The sequence below is a fragment of the Chiloscyllium punctatum genome, chromosome 22 (assembly GCF_047496795.1).
Source record: "Chiloscyllium punctatum isolate Juve2018m chromosome 22, sChiPun1.3, whole genome shotgun sequence".
Taxonomy (NCBI): Eukaryota; Metazoa; Chordata; class Chondrichthyes; order Orectolobiformes; family Hemiscylliidae; genus Chiloscyllium; species Chiloscyllium punctatum.
The window spans coordinates 8770578-8785492 of NC_092760.1; positions in this window are offsets into that span (position 1 = coordinate 8770578).

Consider the following 14915-nt stretch of genomic DNA (forward strand, 5'->3'; position numbering starts at 1 on the left):
TGAGCACATGTACAGTCCCAGATTGTCTGGATCATCATCCCAATCTCCCTCACCCTCTCCCCTCCTCTCTGAATCTGAACATCACCACCATTCTCCGCACCACCTCCACCAGCCCCAACCACCATCAGACTGGACATCAATCTCTCTCTTCTCCAGGTCACAATCTCTCTCTCACCCTCAGACTTTCCCTCCCACCCCCACTCTATCCCTCCAAATCTCAACATCCAGTGAAACTGAGTAGACATGGAAAGAAGATGCATGATTGAAACACTTCAACCAATCGCATTCACCCATGCGTGAGCAAGTATCTCCCTAGAGAATACTGCATGTGCTCCTCCGTGTCAACCCAACTGTAAGTCAGGAAGTAGGAGGGAGGGATGAACACAATGTAATTACAGTCACTAAGGAGGCTGGACTCAGCAAACTGATAATAGGTCTCATCACCTTCTGTCTTCATCCCAGAGTCTTAAAAGAGGTTGTTAATTCGGTTGTAGATGCATTAATGCAAATTCTTTGAATTTCCCAAGATTCATTAGACTTCACTTAGTCAGAGATCATTTAGTCTGTCAATGTTTTGCCCCATCCCTTGTCAGTGACCATCACCTCCCTGCCTCTAAACCTCTCTTGGCCCCAAGGCCTATTTGGAATGACTTGATGGCACTAACTGCTGTTTTCAGATTCTTACTGACACTAACCTCTAGGATGCATAAGGTTCACTTGGTACAAGGTTCATTAATTGAAACCCGCTGTTTTTCTATTACTACGGTATAATAATTCTATTTAACTCTGAACGTATAATTCATTTCAACAGTCCCTTATTTTGAAAGAGGATGTAAATGCTTTAAGGACAGTTCAGAGGAGGTTTACTCGATGAGTACTTTGAATGAGTGGCTTGTGCAATCGGGATAGGTGCTCAGACTGGGTTTGTTTCTGCTGGAGTTTAGACGAGTTAAGAGTGATCTGATCAAACTGGAGAGATCCTCTTAGTGATTTTGATACAGTGAATGTGGAATGGATGTTTCTTCTTGTGGGTGAGTTCAGAATTAGGGACCATGTTTATAAAATTAGTGAGGGGTCACACTTTTTGGACGGAGATGAAGAGAATTCTTTGTTTGGGTGTGTAACTTTGGAATTGTCTGTCCGAGAAAGTGGGAGAGGTGAGGATAATGGATATTTTTAAGTCACAGGTAGATTTATTCCCTTGCATAACAAGAATCTAAAGTTACACTGGGAAGATGGGAACTCAAAACATAGACTTATCAGCCATAAACTTATGAAAGAGTGGAATAGGTTCAAGCGAGCAAATGAATTTGTTAAAAGCATTCATAAAAGTTTCTTCAAGCAATATATAGAGGATCATACTCAGGAAGGGACAAAACCCGACCTACTCATGGGAAATAGGGTGATGGAGGTGATAGTGGGGGTGCACTTTGGGACCAGTCCTATTAATTTTAAAGTAGTTATGGAGAGGAACTGGTCCACAGGTTCAAGTTCTAAATTGGAGCAAGGTGAATTTTGATGAAATTAGACAGGAGCTTGCAGGGGTTGATTGGAGTAGTTTGTTTGCAGGTAAAGGGACCTCCAGCAAGTGGGAGGCCTTTAAAAGTGAGCTCACTGGAGTTCAAGGTCTATATGTTCCTATGAAGGTGAAAGGCAAGGTTGACAGGAATAGGGAACCCTGAATGACAAAAGATATAGAGGCTTTGACCAGAAAACGAATGAGGTATGGCTGAGGTACCGGCAACTGGGACCAAGGGAATCCCTGGATATATACAGGGAATGCAGGGTTTTACTGAAGAAGAAATCAGGAAAGCCAAAAGGGGGCATGGGATGGCCTTGGCTGAGAAGGTTAGGATGCGTCCAAAGAGGTTCTTTAAGTAAAAAGGAGAAGAATAACTCGCGAAAGAATAGTTATTTCGTATTTTCTAAAGGCAAGTGTAAGTCATTGTGTTCCAGAGGCAATTCATTTGGACACATTGATAAGCTTGAAGCAAAACGCACTTTATTCTTACACTGCAGTTAAAATAGTGATTTTAAAATAGCGGCAATTCCAAGATGGAGGTGGAGTAGGACACCTGAGATTGAGCTTGTCCACTCCGTCCATTTAGAGTCATCGGGTCATAGAGATGTACAGCACAGAAACAGACCCTTCGGTCCAACTCATCCAGATATCCCAACCCAATCTAGCCCCACCGGCCAGCACCCGGCCCATCTTCCTCCAAACCTTTCCTATTGTTATACCCATTCAGATGCTTTTTCAATGTTGCAATTGTACCAGCCTCCACCACATCCTCTGGCAGCTCATTCCATACATGAACCACCTTCTGTGTGAAAAAGTTGCCCCTCACGTCTCTTTTATACCTTTGCCTTCTTACCCTAAACCTATGCCCTCTAATTCTGGACTTCCCCACCCCATTTGTCTATTTATCCTATCCATGCCCCTCATGACTCTATAAACCTCTATACAGTCACCTCACAGCCTCCGACGCTCCAGGGAGAACAGCCCCAGCCTGTTCAACCCCTCCCTACAGCTCAAATCCTCCAACCCTGGCAACATTCTTGTGAATCTTTTCTGAACTCTTTCAAGTCTCACAACATCCTTTTAAAAGGAATGAGAGCAGAATTGCACACAATATTCCAAAAGTGGCCTAACCAATGTCCTGTACAGCTGTAACTAACTCCTGTGTTCAATACTATGATGAATAAAGGAATGCATACCAAATGCCTTCTTCACTATCATATTCTACCTGCAACTCTACGTTCAAGGTATAAGACCCTGCACTCCAAGGTCTCTTTGTTCAGCAACACTCCCTTGGACCTTACCATTAAGTGTATAATTCCTGCTAATATTTGCTTTCCCAAAATGACTCCTACATCACTACTTTACACTTGATAAACTTTTGCACAACCTCCCTGAAAATTTATTTTTATGTAGCTTTCCCATGAATTCTTGGCCTATAGAATACAGGCCTAATGCACTTTATGGTCTCTTAAGAATGTCAACCCCTGTGTTACAACTTCCCAACTGCAGCATTGCAATGTGCCGTTGCAGACTAGAGGGATAATTAGTGGGATTAGTTCAGCCTTGTTCAAAAGAGGAGAATTACTTAAATATCGAAGTAGTACATACTATTCAAGCTCAATGAAGGAGGAACAGAATATTGGTTTGCTTCAGCATTGTCTCATATCCTGCAGATGGGAGTCCTGTGAATATTCCTTCATTTGAAAAGGGGATTTTCAAACTAAATGAGAGAATAATTGTATTAGATGAAATCAATCAAGTCCCATTCACCAGCATCTGGCCCACACCCCTCCAAGCCTCTCCCACTCAAATACCCATCCAGATGCCCCTGAAATGTTGCAATTGTACCAGCCTCCACCACCTTCCCCGGCAGCCCGGTCCACACGCACATACCTTTCCTTTTCATTTTTCTCTTTTCCTTCTTCGCTTTTCCATTTTAGATCTTTCTTCTCTCTTCTTTCTTCCTGGCCATGGGACTCCTGGCCTCAGACTGTGCACAAACCCAGCCTGACAGTCTCTCGGCCCAGCTGAGCAATCTCTCAGTGGCCCAAGGTGCCACTCTCTCAATGGCTGAGCATGTGCAGTCTCTTGGCCAGGTGTGTTGATCTCTCTGCCTGACGTGATGATCTCTCAGCCGGTTGTGGTGATCTCTTGGCCGGGTGTGGGGATCTCTCGGCCGGGTGTGGGGATCTCGCAGCACACCATGGTAATCTCTCAGCCCAGCGTGATGATCTCTCAGCCCGGCACGGTCAACTATCAGCTGGGGGTATGGTGATCTCTCAGCTGGGGGGATGGTGATCTCTCAGCCTGGTATGGTGATCTCCCAGCCTAGTGTGGCGATCTCTCACCCCAGCGTGGTGATCTCTCAGCCCGGCATGGGGATCTCTCAGCCTGGTGTGATCTCTCGGCTCAGCGTGATAATCTCTCAGCCCAGTGTGGTGATCTCTTGGCTCAGCATGATGATCTCTCAGCCCGGTGTGGTGATCTCTCAGCCCGGTGTGGTGATCTCTTGGCTCAACGTGATGATCTCTCAGCCCGGTGTGGTGATCTCTCAGCCCGGTGTGGTGATCTCTTGGCTCAGCGTGATGATCTCTCAGCCCGGCATGTGGATCTCTCAGGCCGGTGTGGTGATCTCTCGGCTCAGCGTGATGATCCCTCAGCCCGGCATGGGGATCTCTCACACCAGTGTGGTGATCTCTCAGCCCGGTGTGGTGATCTCTTGGCTCAGCGTGATGATCTCTCAGCCCGGCATGTGGATCTCTCAGGCCGGTGTGGTGATCTCTCGGCTCAGCGTGATGATCTCTCAGCCCGGCATGGGGATCTCTCACGCCAGTGTGATGATCTCTCAGCCCGGTGTGATGATCTCTCAGCCCGGTGTGGTGATCTCTCAGCTCGGTGTGGTGATCTCTTGGCTCAGCGTGATGATCTCCCAGCCCGGTGTGGTGATCTCTCAGCCTGGTGTGGTGATCTCTCAGCCCGGCGTGGGGATCTCTCAGCTCGGTGTGGTGATCACTTGGCTCAGCGTGATGATCTCTCAGCCCGGAATGGGGATCTCTCAGCCCGGTGTGGTGATCTCTCAGCTCAGCGTGATGATAGAACATAAATAGAACATAGAACAATACAGCACAGAACAGGCCCTTCGGCCCACGATGTTGTGCCGAACTTCTATCCTAGATTAAGCACCCATCCATGTACCTATCCAAATGCCGCTTAAAGGTCGCCAATGAATCTGACTCTACCACTCCCACGGGCAGCGCATTCCATGCCCCCACCACTCTCTGGGTAAAGAACCCACCCCTGACATCTCCCCTATACCTTCCACCCTTCACCTTAAATTTATGTCGCCTTGTAACACTCTGTTGTACCCGGGGAAAAAGTTTCTGACTGTCTACTCTATCTATTCCTCTGATCATCTTATAAACCTCTATCAAGTCACCCCTCATCCTTCGCCGTTCCAACGAGAAAAGGCCGAGAACTCTCAACCTATCCTCGTACGACCTACTCTCCATTCCAGGCAACATCTGGTAAATCTTCTCTGCACCCTTTCCAAAGCTTCCACATCTTTCCTAAAGTGAGGCAACCAGAACTGCACACAGTACTCCAAATGTGGCCTAACCAAAGTCCTGTACAGCTGCAACATCACTTCACGACTCTTGAATTCAATCCCTCTGCTAATGAACGATAATACTCCATAGGCCTTCTTACAAACTCTATCCACCTGAGTGGCAACCTTCAAAGATCTATGTACATAGACCCCAAGATCCCTCTGTTCCTCCACCTGACCAAGAACCCTACCATTAACCCTGTATTCCGCATTCTTATTTGTTCTTCCAAAATGGACAACCTCACACTTGGCAGGGTTGAACTCCATCTGCCACTCCTCGGCCCAGCTCTGCATCATATCTAAATCCCTCTGCAGCCGACAACAGCCCTCCTTACTGTCCATGACTCCACCTATCTTTGTATCATCTGCAAATTTACTGACCCACCCTTCGACTCCCTCATCTAAGTCATTTATAAAAATTACAAACAGCAGAGGACCCAGAACTGATCCCTGCGGAACTCCACTTGTAACTGGACTCCATGCTGAATATTTACCGTCTACCACCACTCTCTGACTTCGACCGGTTAGCCAGTTTTCTATCCAATTGGCCAAATTTCCCTCTATCCCATGCCTCCTGACTTTCCGCATAAGCCTACCATGGGGAACCTTATCAAATGCCTTACTAAAATCCATGTACACTACATCCACTGCTCTACCCTCTTCCACATGCTTGGTCACCTCCTCGAAGAAGATCTCTCAGCCCGGTGTGGCGATCACTCAGCTCGGTGTGGTGATCTCTTGGCTCTGCGTGATGATCTCTCAGCCCGGCATGGGGATCTCTCAGCCCGGTGTGGGGATCTCTCAGCCCGGTGTGGTGATCTCTCAGCCCGGTGTGGTGATCTCTTGGCTCAGCGTGATGATCTCTCAGCCCGGCATGGGGATGTCTCACACCAGTGTGATGATATCTCAGCCCGGTGTGGGAATCTCTTGGCTCAGCGTGATGATCTCTCCGCCCGGCATGTGGATCTCTCAGGCCGGTGTGGTGATCTCTCGGCTCAGTGTGATGATCTCTCAGCCCGGTGTGGTGATCTCTCAGCCCGGTGTGGTGATCTCTTGGCTCAGCGTGATGATCTCTCAGCCCGGTGTGGTGATCTCTCAGCTCGGTGTGGTGATCTCTTGGCTCAGCGTGATGATCTCTCAGTCCGGCATGGGAATCTCTCAGCTCGGTGTGGTGATCTCTCGGCTCAGCGTGATGATCTCTCAGCCCGGTGTGGCGATCTCTCACGCCAGCGTGATGATCTCTCAGCCCGGTGTGGGGATCTCTCAGTCGGTGTGGTGATCTCTCAGCCCGGTGTGGTGATCTCTCGGCTCAGCGTGATGATCTCTCAGCCCGGTGTGGTGATCTCTCAGCTCGGTGTGGTGATCTCTCGGCTCAGCGTGATGATCTCTCAGCCGGTGTGGTGATCTCTCAGCCCGGTGTGGTGATCTCTCAGCTCGGTGTGGTGATCTCTCGGCTCAGCGTGATGATCTCTCAGCCGGTGTGGTGATCTCTCAGCTCGGTGTGGTGATCTCTCAGCTCGGTGTGGTGATCTCTTGGCTCAGCGTGATGATCTCTCAGCTCGGTGTGGCGACCTCTCAACTCACCGTGATGATCTCTCAGCCCGGCATGGGCATCTCTCAGCTCGGTGCGGTGATCTCTCGGCTCAGCGTGATGATCTCTCAGCCCGGTGTGGCGATCTCTCAGCTCGGTGTTGTGATCTCTTGGCTCAGTGTGATGATCTCTCAGCCCGGTGTGGTGATCTCTCAGCTTGGTGTGGTGATCTCTTGGCTCAGCGTGATGATCTCTCAGGCCGGCGTGGTGATCTCTCAGCTCGGTGTGGTGATCTCTTGGCTCAGCGTGATGATTTCTCAGCCCGGCATGGGGATCTCTCAGCCCGGTGTGGTGATGTCTCGGCTCAGCGTGATGATCTCTCGGCCCGGCATAGGGATCTCTCATGCCAGCGTGATGATCTCTCAGCCCGGTGTGGGGATCTCTCAGCCCGGTGTGGTGATCTCTCAGTTCGGTGTGGTGATCTCTTGGCTCAGCGTGATGATCTCTCAGCCCGGTGTGGCGATCTCTCAGCCCGATGTGGTGATGTCTCGCCTAGCGTGATGATCTCTCGGCCCAGCATGGGGATCTCTCACGCCAGCGTGATGATCTCTCAGCCCGGTGAAGGGATCTCTCAGGCCGGTGTGGTGATCTCTCAGTTCGGTGTGGTGATCTCTTGGCTCAGCGTGATGATCTCTCAGCCCGGTGTGGCGATCTCTCAGCCCGATGTGGTGATGTCTCGGCTCAGCGTGATGATCTCTCAGCCCGGCATGGGGATCTCTCACGCCAGCGTGATGATCTCTCAGCCCGGTGAAGGGATCTCTCAGCCCAGCATGGGGATCTCTCAGCTCGGTGTGGTGATCTCTCGGCTCAGCGTGATGATCTCTCAGCCCGGTGTGGCGATCTCTCACGCCAGCGTGATGATCTCTCAGCCCGGTGTGGGGATCTCTCAGCCTGGTGTGGTGATCTCTCAGCTCGGTGTGGTGATCTCTCGGCTCAGCGTGATGATCTCTCAGCCGGAGTGGTGATCTCTCAGCTCGGTGTGGTGATCTCTCAGCCTGGTGTGGTGATCTCTCAGCCTGGTGTGGTGATCTCTCAGCCCGGCGTGGTGATCTCTCAGCTCGGTGGTGTGATCTCTTGGCTCAGCGTGATGATCTCTCAGCTCGGCATGTGGATCTCTCAGCCCAGTGTGTTGATCTCTTGGCTCAGTGTGATGATCTCTCCGACCGGTGTGGGGATCTCTCAGCCCGGTGTGGTGATCTCTCAGCTCGGTGCGGTGATCTCTCGGCTCAGTGTGATGATCTCTCAGCCCGGTGTGGGGATCTCTCAGCTCGGTGTGGTGATCTCTCGGCTCAGTGTGATGATCTCTCAGCCCGGTGTGGTGATCTCTCAGCTTGGTGTGGTGATCTCTTGGCTCAGCGTGATGATCTCTCAGGCCGGCGTGGTGATCTCTCAGCTCGGTGTGGTGATCTCTTGGCTCAGCGTGATGATTTCTCAGCCCGGCATGGGGATCTCTCAGCCCGGTGTGGTGATGTCTCGGCTCAGCGTGATGATCTGTCAGCCCGGCATGGGGATCTCTCACGCCAGTGTGATGATCTCTCAGCCCAGCGTGGGGATCTCTTAGCCCGGTGTGGTGATCTCTCAGTTCGGTGTGGTGATCTCTTGGCTCAGCGTGATGATTTCTCAGCCCAGCATGGGGATCTCTCAGCCCGGTGTGGTGATGTCTCGGCTCAGCGTGATGATCTCTCGGCCCGGCATAGGGATCTCTCACGCCAGCGTGATGATCTCTCAGCCCGGTGTGGGGATCTCTCAGCCCGGTGTGGTGATCTCTCAGTTCGGTGTGGTGATCTCTTGGCTCAGCGTGATGATCTCTCAGCCCGGTGTGGCAATCTCTCAGCCCGATGTGGTGATGTCTCGGCTCAGCGTGATGATCTCTCGGCCCAGCATGGGGATCTCTCACGCCAGCGTGATGATCTCTCAGCCCGGTGAAGGGATCTCTCAGCCCGGTGTGGTGATCTCTCAGTTCGGTGTGCTGATCTCTTGGCTCAGCGTGATGATCTCTCAGCCCGGTGTGCCGATCTCTCAGCCCGATGTGGTGATGTCTCGGCTCAGCGTGATGATCTCTCGGCCCGGCATGGGGATCTCTCACGCCAGCGTGATGATCTCTCAGCCCGGTGAAGGGATCTCTCAGCCCAGCATGTGGATCTCTCAGCTCGGTGTGGTGATCTCTCAGCCTGGTGTGGTGATCTCTCAGCCTGGTGTGGTGATCTCTCAGCCCGGCGTGGTGATCTCTCAGCTCGGTGGTGTGATCTCTTGGCTCAGCGTGATGATCTCTCAGCTCGGCATGTGGATCTCTCAGCCCAGTGTGGTGATCTCTTGGCTCAGTGTGATGATCTCTCCGCCCGGTGTGGGGATCTCTCAGCCCGGTGTGGTGATCTCTCAGCTCGGTGCGGTGATCTCTCGGCTCAGTGTGATGATCTCTCAGCCCGGTGTGGGGATCTCTCAGCTCGGTGTGGTGATCTCTCGGCTCAGTGTGATGATCTCTCAGCCCGGTGTGGTGATCTCTCAGCTTGGTGTGGTGATCTCTTGGCTCAGCGTGATGATCTCTCAGGCCGGCGTGGTGATCTCTCAGCTCGGTGTGGTGATCTCTTGGCTCAGCGTGATGATTTCTCAGCCCGGCATGGGGATCTCTCAGCCCGGTGTGGTGATGTCTCGGCTCAGCGTGATGATCTGTCGGCCCGGCATGGGGATCTCTCACGCCAGCGTGATGATCTCTCAGCCCGGCGTGGGGATCTCTTAGCCCGGTGTGGTGATCTCTCAGTTCGGTGTGGTGATCTCTTGGCTCAGCGTGATGATCTCTCAGCCCGGTATGGCGATCTCTCAGCCCGATGTGGTGATGTCTCGGCTCAGCGTGATGATCTCTCGGCCCGGCATGGGGATCTCTCACGCCAGCGCGATGATCTCTCAGCACGGTGAAGGGATCTCTCAGCCCGGTGTGGTGATCTCTCAGATCGGTGTGGTGATCTCTCGGCTCAGCGTGATGATCTCTCATCCCGGCGTGGTGATCTCTCAGCTCAGTGTGGTGATCTCTTGGCTCAGCGTGATGATCTCTCAGCCCGGCATGGGGATCTCTCAGCTCGGTGTGGTGATCTCTTGGCTCAGCGTGATGATCTCTCATCCCGGCGTGGTGATCTCTCAGCTCAGTGTGGTGATCTCTTGGCTCAGCGTGATGATCTCTCAGCCCGGCATGGGGATCTCTCAGCTCGGTGTGGTGATCTCTCGGCTCAGCGTGATGATCTCTCAGCCCGGTGTGGTGATCTCTCACGCCAGCGTGATTATCTCTCAGCCTGGTGTGGTGATCTCTCAGCTCGGTGTGGTGATCTCTCGACTCAGCGTGATGATCTCTCAGCCGGAGTGATGTTCTCTCAGCTTGGTGTGGTGATCTCTCAGCCTGGTGTGGTGATCTCTCAGCTCGGTGTGGTGATCTCTCAGCTCGGTGTGGTGATCTCTTGGCTCAGCGTGATGATCTCTCAGCTCGGTGTGGCGACCTCTCAACTCACCGTGATGATCTCTCAGCCCGGCATGGGCATCTCTCAGCTCGGTGTGGTGATCTCTCGGCTCAGCGTGATGATCTCTCAGCCCGGTGTGGCGATCTCTCAGCTCGGTGTTGTGATCTCTGGGCTCAGCGTGATGATCTCTCAGCCCGGCGTGGTGATCTCTTGGCTCAGCGTGATGATTTCTCAGCCCGGCATGGGGATCTCTCAGCCCGGTGTGGTGATGTCTCGGCTCAGCGTGATGATCTCTCGGCCCGGCATAGGGATCTCTCACGCCAGCGTGATGATCTCTCAGCCCGGTGTGGGGATCTCTCAGCCCGGTGTGGTGATCTCTCAGTTCGGTGTGGTGATCTCTTGGCTCAGCGTGATGATCTCTCGGCCCGGCATCGGGATCTCTCACGCCAGCGTGATGATTTCTCAGCCCGGTGTGGGGATCTCTCAGCCTGGTGTGGTGATCTCTCAGCTCGGTGTGGTGATCTCTCGGCTCAGCGTGATGATCTCTCAGCCGGCGTGGTGATCTCTCAGCTCGGTGTGGTGATCTCTCAGCCTGGTGTGGTGATCTCTCAGCCTGGTGTGGTGATCTCTCAGCCCGGCGTGGTGATCTCTCAGCTCGGTGTGGTGATCTCTTGGCTCAGCGTGATGATCTCTCAGCTCGGCATGTGGATCTCTCAGCCCAGTGTGGTGATCTCTTGGCTCAGTGTGATGATCTCTCCGCCCGGTGTGGGGATCTCTCAGCCCGGTGTGGTGATCTCTCAGCTCGGTGCGGTGATCTCTCGGCTCAGTGTGATGATCTCTCAGCCCGGTGTGGGGATCTCTCAGCTCGGTGTGGTGATCTCTCGGCTCAGTGTGATGATCTCTCAGCCCGGTGTGGTGATCTCTCAGCTTGGTGTGGTGATCTCTTGGCTCAGCGTGATGATCTCTCAGCCCGGCGTGGTGATCTCTCAGCTCGGTGTGGTGATCTCTTGGCTCAGCGTGATGATTTCTCAGCCCGGCATGGGGATCTCTCAGCCCGGTGTGGTGATGTCTCGGCTCAGCGTGATGATCTGTCGGCCCGGCATGGGGATCTCTCACGCCAGCGTGATGATCTCTCAGCCTGGCGTGGGGATCTCTTAGCCCGGTGTGGTGATCTCTCAGTTCGGTGTGGTGATCTCTTGGCTCAGCGTGATGATCTCTCAGCCCGGTATGGCGATCTCTCAGCCCGATGTGGTGATGTCTCGGCTCAGCGTGATGATCTCTCGGCCCGGCATGGGGATCTCTCACGCCAGCGTGATGATCTCTCAGCACGGTGAAGGAATCTCTCAGCCCGGTGTGGTGATCTCTCAGCTCGGTGTGGTGATCTCTCGGCTCAGCGTGATGATCTCTCATCCCGGCATGGTGATCTCTCAGCTCAGTGTGGTGATCTCTTGGTTCAGCGTGATGATCTCTCAGCCCGGCATGGGGATCTCTCAGCTCGGTGTGGTGATCTCTTGGCTCAGCGTGATGATCTCTCATCCCGGCGTGGTGATCTCTCAGCTCAGTGTGGTGATCTCTTGGCTCAGCGTGATGATCTCTCAGCCCGGCATGGGGATCTCTCAGCTCGGTGTGGTGATCTCTCGGCTCAGCGTGATGATCTCTCAGCCCGGTGTGGCGATCTCTCACGCCAGCGTGATTATCTCTCAGCCTGGTGTGGTGATCTCTCAGCTCGGTGTGGTGATCTCTCGACTCAGCGTGATGATCTCTCAGCCGGAGTGATGTTCTCTCAGCTCGGTGTGGTGATCTCTCAGCCTGGTGTGGTGATCTCTCAGCCCGGCGTGGTGATCTCTCAGTTCGGTGTGGTGATCTGTTGGCTCAGCGTGATGATCTCTCAGCTCGGCATGTGGATCTCTCAGCCCAGTGTGGTGATCTCTCGTCTCAGCGTGATGATCTCTCAGCCCGGCATGCGGATCTCTCAGCTCGGTGTGGCGATCTCTCAACCCACCGTGATGATCTCTCAGCCCGGCATGGGGATCTCTCAGCCCGGTGTGGTGATCTCTCGGCTTAGCGTGATGATCTCTCAGCTCGGTGTGGCGATCTCTCAGCTCGGTGTTGTGATCTCTTGGCTCAGCGTGATGATCTCTCAGCCCGGTGTGGTGATCTCTCAGCTCGGTGTGGTGATCTCTCGGCTCAGTGAGATGATCTCTCAGCCCGGTGTGGGGATCTCTCAGCTCGGTGTGGTGATCTCTCGGCTCAGTGTGATGATCTCTCAGCCCGGTGTGGTGATCTCTCAGCTCAGTGTGGTGATCTCTCGGCTCAGTGTGATGATCTCTCAGCCCGGTGTGGGGATCTCTCAGCTCGGTGTGGTGATCTCTCGGCTCAGTGTGGTGATCTCTCAGCCCGGTGTGGGGATCTCTCAGCCCGGTGTGGTGATCTCTCAGCTCGGTGCGGTGATCTCTCGGCTCAGTGTGATGATCTCTCAGCCCGGTGTGGGGATCTCTCAGCTCGGTGTGGTGATCTCTCGGCTCAGTGTGATGATCTCTCAGCCCGGTGTGGTGATCTCTCAGCTTGGTGTGGTGATCTCTTGGCTCAGCGTGATGATCTCTCAGCCCGGCGTGGTGATCTCTCAGCCCGGTGTGGTGATCTCTAGGCTCAGCGTGATGATTTCTCAGCCCGGCATGGGGATCTCTCAGCCCAGTGTGGTGATGTCTCGGCTCAGCGTGATGATCTGTCGGCCCGGCATGGGGATCTCTCACGCCAGCGTGATGATCTCTCAGCCCGGCGTGGGGATCTCTTAGCCCGGCGTGGTGATCTCTCAGTTCGGTGTGGTGATCTCTTGGCTCAGCGTGATGATCTCTCAGCCCGGTATGGCGATCTCTCAGCCCGATGTGGTGATGTCTCGGCTCAGCGTGATGATCTCACGGCCCGGCATGGGGATCTCTCACGCCAGCGTGATGATCTCTCAGCACGGTGAAGGGATCTCTCAGCCCGGTGTGGTGATCTCTCAGCTCGGTGTGGTGATCTCTTGGCTCAGCGTGATGATCTCTCATCCCGGCGTGGTAATCTCTCAGCTCAGTGTGGTGATCTCTTGGCTCAGCGTGATGATCTCTCAGCCCGGCATGGGGATCTCTCAGCCCGGTGTGGTGATCTCTCGGCTTAGCGTGATGATCTCTCAGCTCGGTGTGGTGATCTCTCAGCTCGGTGTTGTGATCTCTTGGCTCAGCGTGATGATCTCTCAGCCTTGCATGGTGATCTCTCAGCTCGGTGTGGTGATCTCTTGGCTCAGCGTGATGATCTCTCAGCCTGGCATGGGGATCTCTCAGCTCGGTGTGGTGATCTGTTGGCTCAGCGTGATGATCTATCAGCCCGGCGTGGTGATCTCTCAGATCGGTGTGGTGATCTCTTGGCTCAGCGTGATGATCTCTCAGCCCGGCATGGGGATCTCTCAGCCCGGTGTGGTGATCTCTCGGCTCAGTGTGATGATCTCTCAGCCGGTGTGGTGATCTCTCAGCTCGGTGTGGTGATCTCTTGGCTCAGCGTGATGATCTCTCAGCCCGGCGTGGTGATCGCTCAGCTCGGTGTGGTGATCTCTTGGCTCAGCGTGATGATCTCTCAGCCCGGCGTGGGGATCTCTCAGCTCAGTGTGGTGATATCTTGGCTCAGCGTGATGATCTCTCAGCCAGGCATGGGGATCTCTCAGCCCGGTGTGGTGATCTCTCGGTCTAGTGTGATGATCTCCCAGCCTGGTGTGGTGATCTCTCGGTCCAGTATGATGATCTCCCAGCCCGGTGTGGTGATCTCCCAGCCCGGTGTGATGATCTCCCAGCCCGGTGTGGTGATCTCCCAGCCCGGTCTGGTGATCTCTTGGCCCAGCCTGATGATCTCTCAGCCCAGGCTGATGATCTCTCAGTCCGGTGTCGTGATCTCTCGGTCCAGTGTGGTGATCTCTCGGTTCAGTGTGGTGATCTCTCTGTCCAGTCTGATGATCTCTCGGCCCAGCATGTGCAATCTCTTGGCCAGCTGTTGCCTGAGCACGGACCTCTGATCTCAAGGTGATTCTTTGAAGTGCGGTCCAACTGAGATTAAGCACTTAAGAAAGACTGTAATGTTTGAACCTGCATCTTTATTCCTTTATTTTCCACTTAAAAGTAAGAATGTCTGCAACGTGTAACTTTTAAACTTACTTCGTGTGTTTTATGTTAAAGTGTATTTACTTTAAAAATGAAAAGTGTTGAATTTTTAACATTGTTCTTTCTTCATACTTGTGGGCGGCACGGTGGCACAGTGGTTAGCACTGCTGCCTCACAGCGCCAGAGACCTGGGTTCAATTCCCTCCTAAGGCGAGTCTCTGTGTGGAGTTTGCACATTCTCCCCGTGTCTGCGTGGGTTTCCTCCGGGTGCTCCGGTTTCCTCCCACAATCCAAAAATGTGCAGGTTAGGTGAATTGGCCATGCTAAATTGCCCGTCGTGTTAGGTGAAGGGGTAAATGTAGGAGTATGGGTCTGGGTGGTATACGCTTCTGCGGGTCGGTGTGGACTTGTTGGGCCGAAGGGCCTGTTTCCATATGGTAAGTAATCTAATCTAATCTAATCTAATAGCTTCTTCTTAAGATTCTGTGCCAAAGTATTTGTCCCTAAGATGGTGCATTGTGTGGTGACATTATACACTTCTCACTGTATTCCTGCACCTTTGTACTGAGTACACGTGACAATAAAATCAAAATCAAATTACAGACTTAAGAAAGAAGAGTTGGAA